Source organism: Canis lupus, chromosome 32 (assembly GCF_011100685.1).
Source record: "Canis lupus familiaris isolate Mischka breed German Shepherd chromosome 32, alternate assembly UU_Cfam_GSD_1.0, whole genome shotgun sequence".
Taxonomy (NCBI): Eukaryota; Metazoa; Chordata; class Mammalia; order Carnivora; family Canidae; genus Canis; species Canis lupus.
This window is the reverse complement of record NC_049253.1, coordinates 18,129,840-18,144,444: the sequence shown is the minus strand read 5'-3', so window position 1 is coordinate 18,144,444 and position 14,605 is coordinate 18,129,840. Positions and strand designations below refer to the sequence as shown.

At 40.6% G+C, this 14,605-nt stretch overlaps 1 long non-coding RNA gene across 1 annotated transcript in view; it reads left to right on the top strand.

Moving 5' to 3' along the window:
- LOC111093666 overlaps window positions 1-8,114 on the top strand; it is a 62,933-nt gene extending 54,819 nt beyond the window's left edge. The window contains exons 6-7 of the long non-coding RNA XR_005382784.1: window positions 4,274-4,380; window positions 7,646-8,114. This is a non-coding gene — a long non-coding RNA (uncharacterized LOC111093666). The remainder of the gene's footprint in view (window positions 1-4,273; window positions 4,381-7,645) is intronic.
- The last annotated feature ends 6,491 nt before the right edge of the window (window positions 8,115-14,605 follow it).

Sequence of the window (14,605 nt, the reverse complement as noted above, 5' to 3'; positions counted from 1 at the left end):
AAGCAGGCTCCCTGCAAGCAGCCCGACGCTGGACTCGATCCTGGATCCTGGGATCCCCAGGACATCTTTATTACATAACTGAAAGTTTATACCTCTTAATCCCCTTTACCTATTTTACCCACCCCTCCATCCTCTCTCCTCCAGCTGCTACCTGTTTGTACAAGGCATTTATTAGTCTGTTTCTGTTTCATTTTGTTTGTTCATTTGTTTTTTTTTTAGATTTCACAGATAAGTGAAAGAATATTGTATTTGTCTCTTTCTTTCCTATTTACTTCACTTAACAATAGCCTTTACGTCCATCCTTGTTTTCCTAAACAGTTAAGATTTTTATGGTTGAGTACTAGCATTGTGCGTCTGTACACATACATTTACCTATCAATGGAAACAGGTTGTTTCCATATGTTGGCTATTGTAAGTAGTGCAAGAAACATAGGGGTGCATTTATCTTCTTGAATTAATGTTTTTATTTTCTTCAGGTAAATATTCACAAGTGGAATTGTGGATCATATGGTATTTCTATTTTTAATTTTTTTGGGGAAACTCCATACTATTTTTCACAGTGGCTGCACCAACTTACATTCCCACCAAAAGTGCACAAGAGTTTCCTTTTTTCCACATGTTCACCAACATTTTTTTGTTTTTTGTCTTTTTGACACTAGCCATTCTGACTGGGGTGAGGTGATATCTCATTGTGGGTTTGACTTGCATTTTCTTGATGATTACTGATGTTGATCATTCCATGTGTCTGTTGTCCATCCATGTGTCTTTTTTGGAAAAATGTCTGTTCAGGTTCTCTCCTCATTTTGTAGTTGGATATTTCCTTTTTGGTGTTGAGTTGAATGCATTCTTTATACATTGTGGATATTAATCCCTTATCAGATATATCATTGGAAATTTTCTTCCATTCAGTATGTTGCCTTTTAGTTTTATTGGCCATGCAAAAATTTTTCAGTTTGAGGTAGTGTCAATTGTTTATTTGTTTTTTGTTTTTATTTTTGTTGCCCTTGCTTGAGGAAACAGATCCAAAAACATATTACTAAGATGTCCAAGAGTTCACTGACTGTTTCCTTTTAGGAGTTTAATAGTTTCAGGCCTTACATGTCAGTCTTTAATCCATTTTGAGTTGGTTTTTGTATATGGGATAAGAAATAGTTTAGTTTTATTCTTTTGCATATAGCTGCCCAGTTTTCCCAGCACCATTATTGAAGAGACTGCCTTTTCCCCACTGTATATTCTTGCCCTTTTTGTTGTAGATTAATTGACCATATATGCATGGGCCTATTTCTGGGCTCTCTATCCTGTTCCATCAATTTATGTGTCTGTTTTTGTGTCAGTACATAGTGTTTTATTGTATATCCTGAAATCTGTGAGTATGATACCTCCATACCTCTGTTCTTTTTTCTCAAGATTGCTTTGGCTGTTCAAGGTCTTTTGCAGTTCTATAAGAATTTTAAGATTATTTGTTCTAGTTTTATTTTTTTTTTAATGCCATTCGGTTGCACTGAACTTGTAGATTGTTTTGGCAGTGTGGACATTTTAACAATATTTATCCTTCTAATCCATGAGCCAGCATACCTTGCCATTTATGCATGTCTTCTTCAATTTCTTTCATCAGTGTCTCATGATTTTCAGAGTACAGGTCTCTCGTCTCATTGGTTAGATTTATTCCTAGGTATTTTATTCTTTTTGATGCAATTACAAGTGGGATTATTTTTTTCTTAATTTCTTTTTCTGATGGTTTGTTATTAGTGTATGAAACCCAACACATTTCTGTATATTAATTTGTAACCTATAACTTTACTGAATTTATTTATTAGTTTCAATAATTTTTTGGTAGACTTTTTAGGATTTTCCTTATTTGTTTCATGTCATCTGCAACTAGCAACAGTTTTAATTCTTTCTTACCAATATGGATGCCTTTTGTTTATTTTTCTTGTCTGATTGGTATGGCTAGAACTTCCAGTACTATGGTAAATAAAAGTGGCAAAAGTGGGCATACTTGTCTTGTTCCTGATCTTAGAGGGAAAGCTTTTAGCTTTTCATCATGGAGTTTAATGTTAGCTGTGAGTTTGTCATATATGGCCTTTACTATGTCAAGGTGTGTTTCTCCTATATCCACTTTAAGAGTTTTTTTCATAAATGGATACTGAATTTTGTCCATTACTTTACCTGTATCTCTTGAGATGATCATATAGTCATTCCTATTTTTTAATATTAATTAACATTTGTTTAATTACGTTTAATAATTTAATTACCTTTATTAATAGGTAATATGACTTTTAGTACACAGGTAGAAGACAGCCAAGAGGGGTTTGAAACAATTCTTTCCTCAGGGCCCTCAGAAGAAACCAAACCTGCTGTCATCTTAATTTCAGACTTCTAGCTTCCAGAACTGTGAGAAAATAAGTTTCTGTTATGTAGGCCTCTCAGCATGTGGCACTTTGTCATGGCAACCAAGAGAGAGTATGAAATCCTCCTTCATTCTATGTTCAACCCAGCAGCCAGAGTGACCCTGTTAAGACCTAAGTCAAATCACACCTCTTCTCTGTGAAGACTCCCTAAAGCCAAAGTCCTTCCACCACCATGCAGTGACCTATTCTCCTCTTCTGCCTTCCCAACCCCCTCTCCCACAAAGCTGCCCTCACTCTTTCTGCTTTGGCCACTGCAGCCTTTTTCTGTCCCCCAATCACAAGGCACTGGCTCTACCTCAGGGTCTTTTCACAGCTGGCCTTCTGCCAAATGTTCTTCCCAGGATTCTTCCCAGCACTGGTTCCCTCTCCTCACTTCTTTCAGGCTTTTCCTCAGGTAGAATTTTTTGAGTGAGGCCTTTTCTGTCCATTTAATCTGAAATTGCAATCCCTCCTACACACACACACACACACACTCCACTATACCCTTGCCTGAAATCTTCTTCTCCTTAGTCCCCATTACTATCTAACATAGGGTATATTTCATTTCTCTTTTAATATAGTCTATCACCCTACTCAAATGCAAATTCCACAGGGGCAAGGATTTTTGACTGTTTTATTCACTCCTTTGTGTACTGGGCCTAACACATAATTTTTTTTTTTAATTTTTTATTTATTTATGATAGTCACAGAGAGAGAGAGAGCGCGCGGCAGAGACACAGGCAGAGGGAGGAACAGGCTCCATGCACCGGGAGCCCGATGTGGGATTCGATCCCGGGTCTCCAGGATCGCGCCCTGGGCCAAAGGCAGGCGCCAAACCGCTGCGCCACCCAGGGATCCCCTAACACATAATTGATACCCAATAAATAGTTCTTGAATGAATGATTCAATAATAAGGAATTAGTGAATAAGAAATTCTTTACACCAATTGGAAGTCTTCCTTCTTCCTAATTGAAAAGCCTTGGTGATGTTATCAACTTCATCCTTCCCTTTTACAACACACTATAATGCAAAACTTTGGTGGTTTTACTGGTGCTATTAACTTACACACCACATGTAACCATGGCATAATGTGGTTTAAAATCCCTAATAGGGCAGCCCTGGTGGCTCAGAGGTTTAGTGCTGCCTTCAGCCCAGGGCCTGATCCTGGAGACCCAGGATCGAGTCCCATGTTGGGTTCCCTCATGGAGCCTGCTTCTCCCTCTGCCTGTGTCTCTGCCTCTCTCTCTCTCATTAATAAATAAATAAAATCTTTTAAAAAAAATAAAATAAAATCCCTAATAAATTTTGAAAGAGAATGAGAAGTCTTTTTTAGTCATAACTATCAATGAGTCTTTTCACCATCTTTTTCCCCTGATAAAATAAATCTAATAAATCTAAAATAAAGCTAATTTCGTTCCTGTTCCAAAGTTCCTCTCACACCCATTTGCAAGGTATCCTTTCTACTATTCCAAGCATCCTTCTTACTTCATAGAATTTGAATTGCTACAATCATATCCCTCCATTTTCTCTCTATGAAATTAATAATCAAAATTCTCAGTGCCTTTTTGCAGTAAATGTACAATATCTGCTTTCCTAGTAAAGCTATAGATTTCTACTTTCTACATGAAAAACAGATTCTGAGCAATATTAAAACCATTCTAGCCATAATAGGATGCTAAACAATAATAGATTTCTTAATTTTCAGAGATTGAACCATATTCTAAACCTGACAAAAGAAAGACTTATAAACCCTGTGTTTTTCAAAATATGGCCTGGAAAAGTTTGGGAGTGATTTTAAGCATCCAATGGGGCAAACTGTAGCTTCCAACTTCTCTGTCTCCAGTAAGCCCCTGAGCTATTAATCTTGTCATTCTTTTGAACAGGACTGCTGCTTTCCTGTCCGCCATGTGACTTACAAGATTAGAGGCAAGATTACATGCCTTCCTTAAAGTCCCTTCCATCAGGATTCTATGAATTTTGCTCATGCTGGGTAAGGAGCTGACCACAAAATACTTCAACTGTCATTGGTGTAAGATTCTTGGTTGGAATATTTTTGGAGTTAAAAGACCTATATTTTTAAGCAGCAATTCAGTCTGCTTTTTAGTTTCTAAAAGATTTCTAGGAATCAAGGTTATAAAGAGACTGCCCTAACAGTTGAAGCTTCAATTACATTTTATTCTTTGACTTGATTTCAATGGCTTCCAAAAAGTATTTGCCAAGTGAGGTCATGGTGGGAGGCAAAAGAGATGCATAATGTCAGTCCTAAAAATGCTTGCCTTCTGGCAGAGAAGATCAAATTAACATCTTTAAAACAGTGAGAAACCAAAAAATGCAAATTGGGTAGTACTAATCAGAAGTGCAGGAGTAGTTCAGAGAAAGGAGAAGAGAGGGACTTATAGATAGAAGTCAGGAAAGGTCTCAGGAATGAGGCAGGATATCAGATCAAAATTTAGGGGAGAATAGGATAAGGGTTGAAAGAATAGGCAAGGGTATACTGTATCAAGAGAAATAGCATAAGCGAAAGCATGGATATCTTTCCTGAGGAATTCTAAGTGGAGGATAAAAATCTTCAGCCTCCAGGCTTTTCCTCCCTTCCTCCAAAATGCACAATCACCTGGCTACTATGGGGTTTTGAAAGCACCCCATAACTGAAGCCCATGTGTATCAGGTGAGAAAGCATGTGGAAGTCTCTTCTTGGAATAATAAGTGAGTCGTCTCTTAGTTTCTCCACTACATTTTGAAGAATATAAGTGAGCAAATGTCAGATTCAAATAGTTCTCTCAAGAAGGATAATTTTAGTTGACCGTTTGGGACTGGAAGCCTGTCTGGGCACGTACAAGCACAGATATCAGTTACCTTTAGTTACTGAGGAGGAGCAGGTGTCTAAACAAAGCTGCTGCTAGCCAAACTGATTTAAAATGACACTGTGCTCCTCCACAGCCACAGGGATTAGTGAGCATGCAGCAGGCCCAAGATCACCTTTTACAGATGGCTTTTGAGGACACCTGCACTTAATTAACTGTCACAGTCAATGGCTACATCTGAACCTGGCATTTTGTTCTGAAAGACTTGTGAAGTTATAACAGCATAATACTGTCAGGATTAAACCTGGAGAAAGTGACTCTAGGCTGTTTGACCCAGGCTCAGTGTCTTCTGGAATGTTCCTGAGTCTCTTTGAGTTCCCATTTAACTTTAAGTAAGTTAGGTGAAGATGTAACTTATTATTCTTTCTTATTTCTGTGCTACTACTTTTCCTATTTGCCAGAACATGTTTACTGAGCACTTACTCTGTGCAAGGCTCTCAGCCAAATGTTTGAGCAAAGAAGGGAAACACAGAGATGATGAGAAAATTCATGTCTTCCAACAGTGTGAAACCTCTTTTGGTAGCTCAGTGGGGTAGAGTAAGTCTGAAGCCATAGAACATGGTACAGAATATTCCAAGGGGAGGGAGGGCAGGGAGTGATTAATTTGGGGGGAAAGTTTCTACAATGACTCCTCAGAGTTAGTTTTTAATTTATGTTTTGCAGAATAGACCATATCCTAATTGGGGTAATTGCATGATAATAGGAATGGAAACAGAAGCACAAAATATGAAAATGCATGATGTATTTGAAAAATACATCTGGAGCCTAGTGTTGTTGGAGGGGATATAATGAAAACTATGTGTTATTTTAAATTTATTTATTTATTTATTTATTTATTTATTTATTTATTTATTTAGAGAGCCCATGTTTGGTGGGGGGGGGGGGGGGAGGATAGAGAGAGAGAGAGAGAATCTTAAGCTGGCCCCAGGCTGGACATGGGGGATTTGATCTCATGACCCTGAAATCATGACCTGAGACAAAATCAAGAGTCAGGCTTTTAACTGACTGAGACACCCAAATGCCCTCAAAAATATGTTTTAAAAGGTTGGTTGAAGCCAGATGATGGGGAAGTTGAATGCCAGGCTAAGAAAATACAATTTTTTTTTCTATATACAAATGACAATTACTGAAAGTTTTGAGCAAGAAGATATAGCACGACTGTATGTAAATATTAGTATGTGAAGGATGGCAGAATATGCCACTCCAAAATATACTGTTTTGGCATAAGGACTATTATGAGTGGAAGACAATTGAGAAGAAGCAAGGATAAGAATAGCTCCCTGCCTCCCCATATTTATCTAAAAGCAGAACATAAATCTGTAAAGGTGTCCCCTGCCCCTCTCTACCAGAAAGGACAGAAGTTAATCACCAGAGACAACTCTAGCCTTTCACTGGCCCAGAGGAATCTACGTAACAAACCTTGCTAAAACTAGCCCTCAGGTACCATTACTTTCCCCATATATTTGCCTTCCCACAATTTGCCACTCCTAGAGACTCAAAGTCTTTTTCCTCTGTCTTGTCACTTCTCCAAAAAATTATCCTTTTGTAAAGCTTTATAAGCCCAAGTTCTAACCATCATTTTGAGTTACCACTGGATGCTCCCATGTGCATGCACAATGCATTTGTTAATAGACTTCTGTTTGTTTTTTCTTTTATTGATCTGCTTTTTTGTCAGCCCAATTTATGAGGCTCCAGCCAAAAAACCTAAGATGGGTAGAAAGAAAATAATTTTCCCCTCCCCTGCCTGTGCTACCAGGGACATGATGGATGGATTCAAGATTAAAAAGGCCAGTAAGGACCAGTCATCACCATATTTCTAAAACGAGATGACAGAGGCCTGACCTGGTCCAGAGACAGTGAGAATGGCCACAAGGGACAGATTCAGTACACAGGCTGAGGTACAGGGAAGAATAGAGGTTGGCTCCAAATATAGCTTTAGTTGGTGTTCACATGTCATCTTCTACCACACTTTCTCTGAATATCCATCTCATGGACTAGGATGTCAAGCTATTTCTATTCACAAAGAAACTTTAACTTATGGACCTTCTAGGTCTTCTAGATCTTCCCAGATCACAATTAACTATAAGTGGACTAAGGCTGGGAAAGGATCTAACTTCAAATCCTAGCTGGGAAGATAGAGATACTTTCAAACTGGAAAGAGGAAACAGCAAGAACCAGTTTGTGAAGAAGGAGACCAGGGACACATTTGATTTCAGCTGCCTGGTGGGCATTATTGTAGAGATGGCCCCATGGAAATTAGGAATGCTCACTTGGTGTTCTCTCATAGCATTTGACAGAGGTGATGACTGCTGTCTCAGGTATTTGTGAACATTCAGGGTAATCTTTTGTTTGTTTCTCTTCATTTGTTTCTTTGGAAATTAACTATTGCAGGAACATTCTAATGAATCTTCCACATTGAAGACAAGATGGAAAATACTCTCAGAGACTGAATCTTTCTAGAAAACTTCATCAGTGTTGAGATTAACACTACAGGAAATCTTGTAACAGACCTATAAAGGCCACATCTTGTCTTTTAAGAGGGATAACAGGCTTTGACCTGATGGCACAGGATGAAGATAATTTATTTTACTTTTATATACATAAAATTGCTTATTTATATGAACAATTGCCTTTGATCTATTACAACAGCTTATGCCTTCCTGAATTCAACCCTAGGACATCCTCTTTCCCAAAGATTCTGAAGAGGGGGGAATTCCCACAAGGGCACACCTTTGCACTGGGCAGCCTGCATGCCTTGCCTCAGGAACAGAAGGGACAGCCCCCTCTTTGTCCAAAATGCTTATTCAGGAGTAACTGGATATTAAACAGTTAGATGGAAAATGTGTTGCAGAGTTTCCAATTCCTCTGAAAGTAAATCTAATGCCCATATTAAAGCCTTCGTTAGTTGAAAACTTTAAAAAGATTCAGATCATTGGAATTGATATGTTTAATTGTTCTTGCCTAACATCTAGATCATCTTGAACAATTTAGGTTATAACATTTGCTTTTACTGCCTCTTAAACACTTGTGAAACATAATTTTTTAAAAGATATTGTTTAGGGATCCCTGGGTGGCGCAGCGGTTTAGCGCCTGCCTTTGGCCCAGGGCGCGATCCTGGAGACCTGGGATCGAATCCCATGTTGGGCTCCCAGTGCATGGAGCCTGCTTCTCCCTCTGCCTATGTCTCTGCCTCTCTCTCTCTCTCTGTGTGACTGTCATAAATAAATAAAAATTTAAAAAAAAAGACCTTTAAAAAGATATTGTTTATTTATTTATTTGTTTGTTTGTTTATTTATTTATGAGAGATTAGAGATAGAGAGAGAGCACACCAGTGGGAGGGGCAAAGGGAGAGGGAGAGTTCCAAGCAGACTCGGCACTGGGTACAGAACCTGACATGGGGCTTGACACACAGCCCAATCTCACAACCCTGAGCCAAAACCAAGAGCTGGATGCCTAACTGATGGCACCACCCAGGTACTGTTGAAACATAATTTTGAAAAATACATTCTTGAATGACAAAAACAAAAATATAAAACAAATTTGATACCCCAGACGTGGGAATTTTGATGTGTTCATTCGTAGTTATAATTCAGCTGTGTTTTGACCCAGATGACATTTTCTGATACTTGTTACCTGCCAAAGAGCATTCGTAGCCTAGGATTCTTGAGCAATTTTGAGTGTGTGTGTTTGAAGTTTGCCTCTACTTCCAGAAGAAAACTTGCATAAATTTGCTACGTAGGAGACAATTCTATTTTTTATCCAAATGTATCATCACTTTACACACTATATCATCACCTTACAGTTTGAGGAAGAGGAAAATATCATCTGGAAAAAAATATGTGTAGGAAATTCACTATGACTCTCTTTGATTTAGAGGTGGTTTCCACAAAGCTGATATGTTTGTGTGTGTGTGTGTGTGTGTGTGTGTGTGTTTCTCTCCCAAAAGAAATAAACAAATATATAACAAAGAAGATGTTTTAACAAGACTGAGTTTTACTTCTGTATTTGGTCCTAAAGCCAAATATTTTCAAGATAAAAACTTTCAAAAAAAAAAAAAACTTTCCAAGCTAGGAGAAACAAGCATTCTTTGTAAAAATGCCTTCTTGCCACTAATCAGAATCATTTCAGGTCATTATAGTTGGCCATGATGCAAATTCTCATGATGCAAGGTCAGTATGGCACTAGAAATAGAAAGAGCCTTTCTCAGAACCTTGGAGACCACCTCGAGTTAAGTCCTCTGCTGCAGGGCTCCTTCTGGCTCATTCCCAACCCGTGGCCTCTTGTGCTAAACCTTGTCTACATCTGATAGCTCCACCAGGCCCTACACTCAGTGGAAAAATACCATCTGCACATGTTATTCCCCATCCTCTGTGGCTGGAAGACATTGATGATATGTAGTACTCCAGACCTCCAGAGTTGTTTCCAGGAATGAACTCTTTCATGGCAGGTGTCCACAAATCATTCCACTCTATAGATGGTCAGGCTGAGTCTCGAGGATTGAATGACTTGCTCTCTGAAAATCCCTACAGAGCAATGACAGAGTCATATTCATAAGGTAGGGAGTGCCTCCAAAGACATGGGTCATCCCACATGTAAAATCAGGAAATGAGAACGTGGCCTTGGGCTAAACTGCAAGAAAGAACATTTAGGAGGGTTAAGTATAGTCATCTCAACTGGAAGACGGCCAGTGTTCAGGGTGCCAGCCCATGAGCTTACACAAAATCACCCTAGGATCCTTAACTGTCATAGGTGGGTTGCTTTGTTCTTTTTTTTTTTTTCTTTTTAAGATTTATTTATTTGAGAGAGAGAGAGAGAGTGTGTGTGTGAGAGAGAGAGAGAGAGAGTATGAGCAGGGGGGAGGAGCAGGAAGGAGAGGGAGAAGCAGGCTCCCTGCTGAGCAAGGAGCCTGATGTGGGGCTCGATCCCAGGACCCTGAGATCATGACCTGAGCCAAAGGTAGATGCTTAACCAACTAAGCCACCCAGGTACCCTGCATACTTTTTTAAAAATCTCCCCTCAAAATAAATTTTTCATGAGTCTAACTCCAAGTGTTAACTATACAATCATTTTTAAATTAAGGATGAAAGAGTTAGTGGGTAAGGAGGAGAAAGAATAGGTGTTGATTCTTGGGAAATCAGAGGTACAGTCCAGTACAGCTCAGAGTGATTTCTTCTTTAAAAAAAAAAAAACCTCTTATTTGATTTCTTCTTTACAGTATTCTATTTGTTTTGTGAAAGCCTGAGAAGTGTATCTCTCAAGGTGTGACTCCTTGCTGCCCAGGTGTGGGGATAGGGCTACTGCTCCATCTGCCTACCTTCAGAGTTGTCATGAGTGCAGCCCTGAGGTGCTAACCCCATGGTGGGTGATGTGAGCCCAACAAGTGGGCCAGTAAGGTCTCTTCTCCACTCTCTGGGGAGCCCAGCCTCCCTGCTTGCAGTGGGGGTGGTAAAACAGAGTGTGTGCGGGCAAGGGTTTTGGAGTCTGATAGACCTATGAGTTGAACCAACGTTTCACTTCTTGCTGCCATGCCATGCGCAGACCTCGTTATTTGTTTTTACCTCAGAAATAATAATACCCGGCCCTCTATTAGAGGTTGTGAGAACAGATGTCAGGATGACGCAGAGTAGTCATCAAAGGACCTGACAAGGGATATCAGCAGTACACCTTTAGGGGATCTTGCTTCTCATTGAAATAATAATCTTGAACAATTTAGGTAATCACAGTTGCTTTTACTACATCTAAAACACCTTAGTCAGGGCACCTGGCTGAGTCAATTGGTAAAGCATGTGACTCTCAATCTCCAGGTTGTAAAATGGATGTAGAGATTACTTAAAAATATAATCTTTAAAAAATAAATAAATAAGACACTTCTGTAAAGTGTGATTGGGTATCGGATATAGAGTATTCGAGACAGGGTTAGTTAGCAAATGACAGTGGTTTCACGGAAAACTCACAGAAAATAGCCTATTGCATCACTGTTGGAAATAGAAAAGGAGAGCCTGGGTGGCTCAGTGGTTGAGCGTCTGCCTCAGGGTGTGATCCTGAGGTCCCGGGATTGAGTCCAGCATTGGGCTCCCCACAGGGAGCCTGCTTCTGCCTCTCTCTCTCTGTGTCTCTCATGAATAAATAAAATCATTTTTTTTAGAAGAAAGAGAGGACAGGCTCTTTTAGTTGGTGTTTCAAATGTCTCCAATTTTTTTTTTCTTTGACTCTCAATTTGAAATCGTATGAAGTTTCTTCCTTGCTAGAAGGTGTGTGCATTAAGGTGGCGTTCTATTATGGGAGGCCAGCTATGCCAAACTGGCTGTTCGCTCATGCGTTTGCTGTTAGCAGTCTTCCATATTTTCCCATGCGTTCTCCCCTTCCTCAAAAGCAGGGGCCATGTGGACACCTCTCTCAATCCCTGCTTCCCCAGTCCCAAAACTTGCTAGTGTTCAATGAACTCTGTCAATGAACTGTTGGATGCATGTGGAACATTTACTGCCTGGGGTTTCTCCAAAGATACAACATACTGAGTTCCCCATCTCATCAAAGCCACTTTCTCCATCCAAATTTCTGTATTTAACTATAATTTAACTATAATCCTGAACAAACAAGCAGGGGTTTAGGTTGTTTTGGGTTGGGTTTTTTTGTTTGTTGTTTTTGTTTTTTGCCACTATCTAGCTCTTTTTCTGTGTAACTGTGTTTGTTTGTTTGTTTGTTTGTTTGTTTTTTACTTTTTTTTTTACTGTGTTTGTTTTGATCCAAGTCTACTCGTTTGTGTTTTCTTCCTACAAACTATTCTTAATAAAAAAATTTAAAAAAAAAAAAAAGCTTTTCTCTGAGACTTTTAGCTTCCCTGAGGCTGGGCAGGTAAACTTATGTGGCCTGGATTTTGTTTATGTGCTTTGAAAATTCTAATTATAACTTTTTGGGGAGTTGCTGTGCAAAGTGCTGTATACAAGAAGAGCTGGATGGTGGACAGACAGCCTAGCAGGGATTAAACTTGCATGGCACTTTGGGGTTGGTGCAGCTGCCACCACTAAGGCCCCAACACATACCCTTGGGGACAAAGGTTTACTGTGACACATTGTTGTATTTTACTGGGCTCTTAGAAAGGGGCCTGGGTAAAGGACGGGAATGTAGTGCTGTTAAAGGTGGTGAGGCTGGCTGCCCCTCGAAGCTCATTTAGGGGCACCAAGGAATCACCCCAAAACAGTGCACGCCTTTCATTCTACAGCTGAAAGGTAGAATCTGAAAGGTGAAATCTAAAAATCCCTGCTAAGGTCATAGTGTGCCACTTCATAAGAGAGAGTCACTGACGAGTTAGGGAGTGGCAATGAGGGGGACAGCATGGGGCCACTCCCCTTAGAAGGAGGGGCTTCAGAGTAGGGAGCTTATTTACACATTTTGTTCCTGGGGTGGTCCGATGAGGATAAAATAAATTTTCGTATTAAGAATATCCACTTGAGGGTCTCAGGATAGCTACTTCCTCCTCCTCCCACCACCCTGCTTTATCCAGCTCACAGTCCATCACAAACGGCCAGCCTTGTGGGGTGAGAAATGATTGTCCTCTCCCCCTTCCAAGTGCCTCATTTTTGTCATTATATGCAAATGCTAGGCCACAGTGAAGGTCAATGGACACATCAGGTTGCTTACATCTTTTGCTTTTCAACGTGCGGCCCATGTGCCAGCCGCATCAACATCACCTACTGACATCTGATTTGTTATAAACGAAGACTCCTGCCCCCACCCCAGACCTTCTGAATCAGAATCGGTACTCTACCAAGATCCCCAGATGATGTATGTGCAGATGAATGTCTAAGAAGCACTGACTCTGATCTTAATGTGGATTTATTCGATTTTGGTTGTCATGTTAGACAATGGATCATTTCTGGATGTTGAAAGAGGATATGAGGACACAAGAAGCTGTACCCCATTCCACTCCTTGATAGATGCACTTGACTGTCTTGAGAGCCCATCATCCTGTCAGGCTGAGGCAAAGTCATTTCACTAGTTTGTCCCTTCCTGGATCAATATCTTCCACCTGCCAGTGACCAGGTCACAGGCATTTCCCGTAAGGGTTTCCAGAAGGGAAAAGTACTAGCTCACGTAGGCTCACGTCTCCACCTGCAGCTCTACTTCCCCTCTGCTCCAGCTGTTACCCTATTCTTGGGCAGCCTCTGCTTCAGATTTTTAGAGATGCAGATGTAATCTCCAATCATCCCCAGAAAAAGAAGGTACATATCAGAGCTCCAAGGCCCACAGCTGCTGTTACCTGGAGCTCTTTGCTGGGTTCTCATATTCACCTCTGTTTCAGGTAAGAACATTTCCTTCCAAGTGGCCACCTCTTTTCTGGAGAGGGGGCCAGGAAGTGATAACATTGGGAGAAGAAAGGCACCCATGCAAGATGGCCAGAACTAGTGGCCAGAGGGCAAAGTTGAGATCCCCAGGTAACGCTCTGTGGAGATGTGGAAGAAGAAATTCAGCCCAGAGAGTGTGCTATTCCAAACCAGGAGGTTTTTTGCTGAACTGTGCTATAATAAGAGCCTCCCTCCATTTCTCAGGCAAGGCTTTAGCAAAGTCTGTTGTCTCCAACTCCTTGGCAGGAGAGCTGACGTTCGGAGATCATGTCTGGCCTACAGTCACCCTAGATTTGGGTGGAAGCGAGAAGTTGAGAACTGTAACTATGAAAGGATAAGCCCCTTAAATTCACAGAAATCTCAGGGAAAACACTGTATTTGCTACGAATATGGGATAGGGGAGCCTGGACCAATTACTTTTTTTTTTTTTTAATTAAATGAATGAGTGCCTCCATAAGGGACTTGGATCACCTGGGAGACAGTTATACCACTGAGTGTAACTGTGCCCTTTTCTGCCAGGACACAAGGCTTCTGGAGGGTAAGAGGGATTGGGTCAGGAAAAGCCATCACAGCTTGCTGCATAGAGTCCTGAGGGTTTCCCTGGTCACTCTCTGAAATCCAGCTGCCACTCCTTTCCCCTCTGCCCCTTCTCTGTCAGACACATAGTTGTCTGAACCCAAAGTTCTCATTCCTTCCCATGGGACCTCAGAATCATCAATGATATCGAGTAACCCATACCCCTAAGAAGATTTTTGTCTGTGGAACACACTTGGAGGATCTCCATGAGAGCCTCTGACTCCTGATACCTCCTTATCTGAGTCTCAGCTGAGCTGTAGAGACACATGGCAAGAGCACTTGAGTGTACTCAGCTGCCACCATGAAAGCATGAAAAAATCCCTGCCTTTCCTGTTTCTGGAAGTTCTTCTTGCTCTACCTACCCAGCCCACTGCCTGCCAACACACACCAGATGTGTCAAAGGAATGACTGAGCCTTCTTTTGTGAGGAAGTG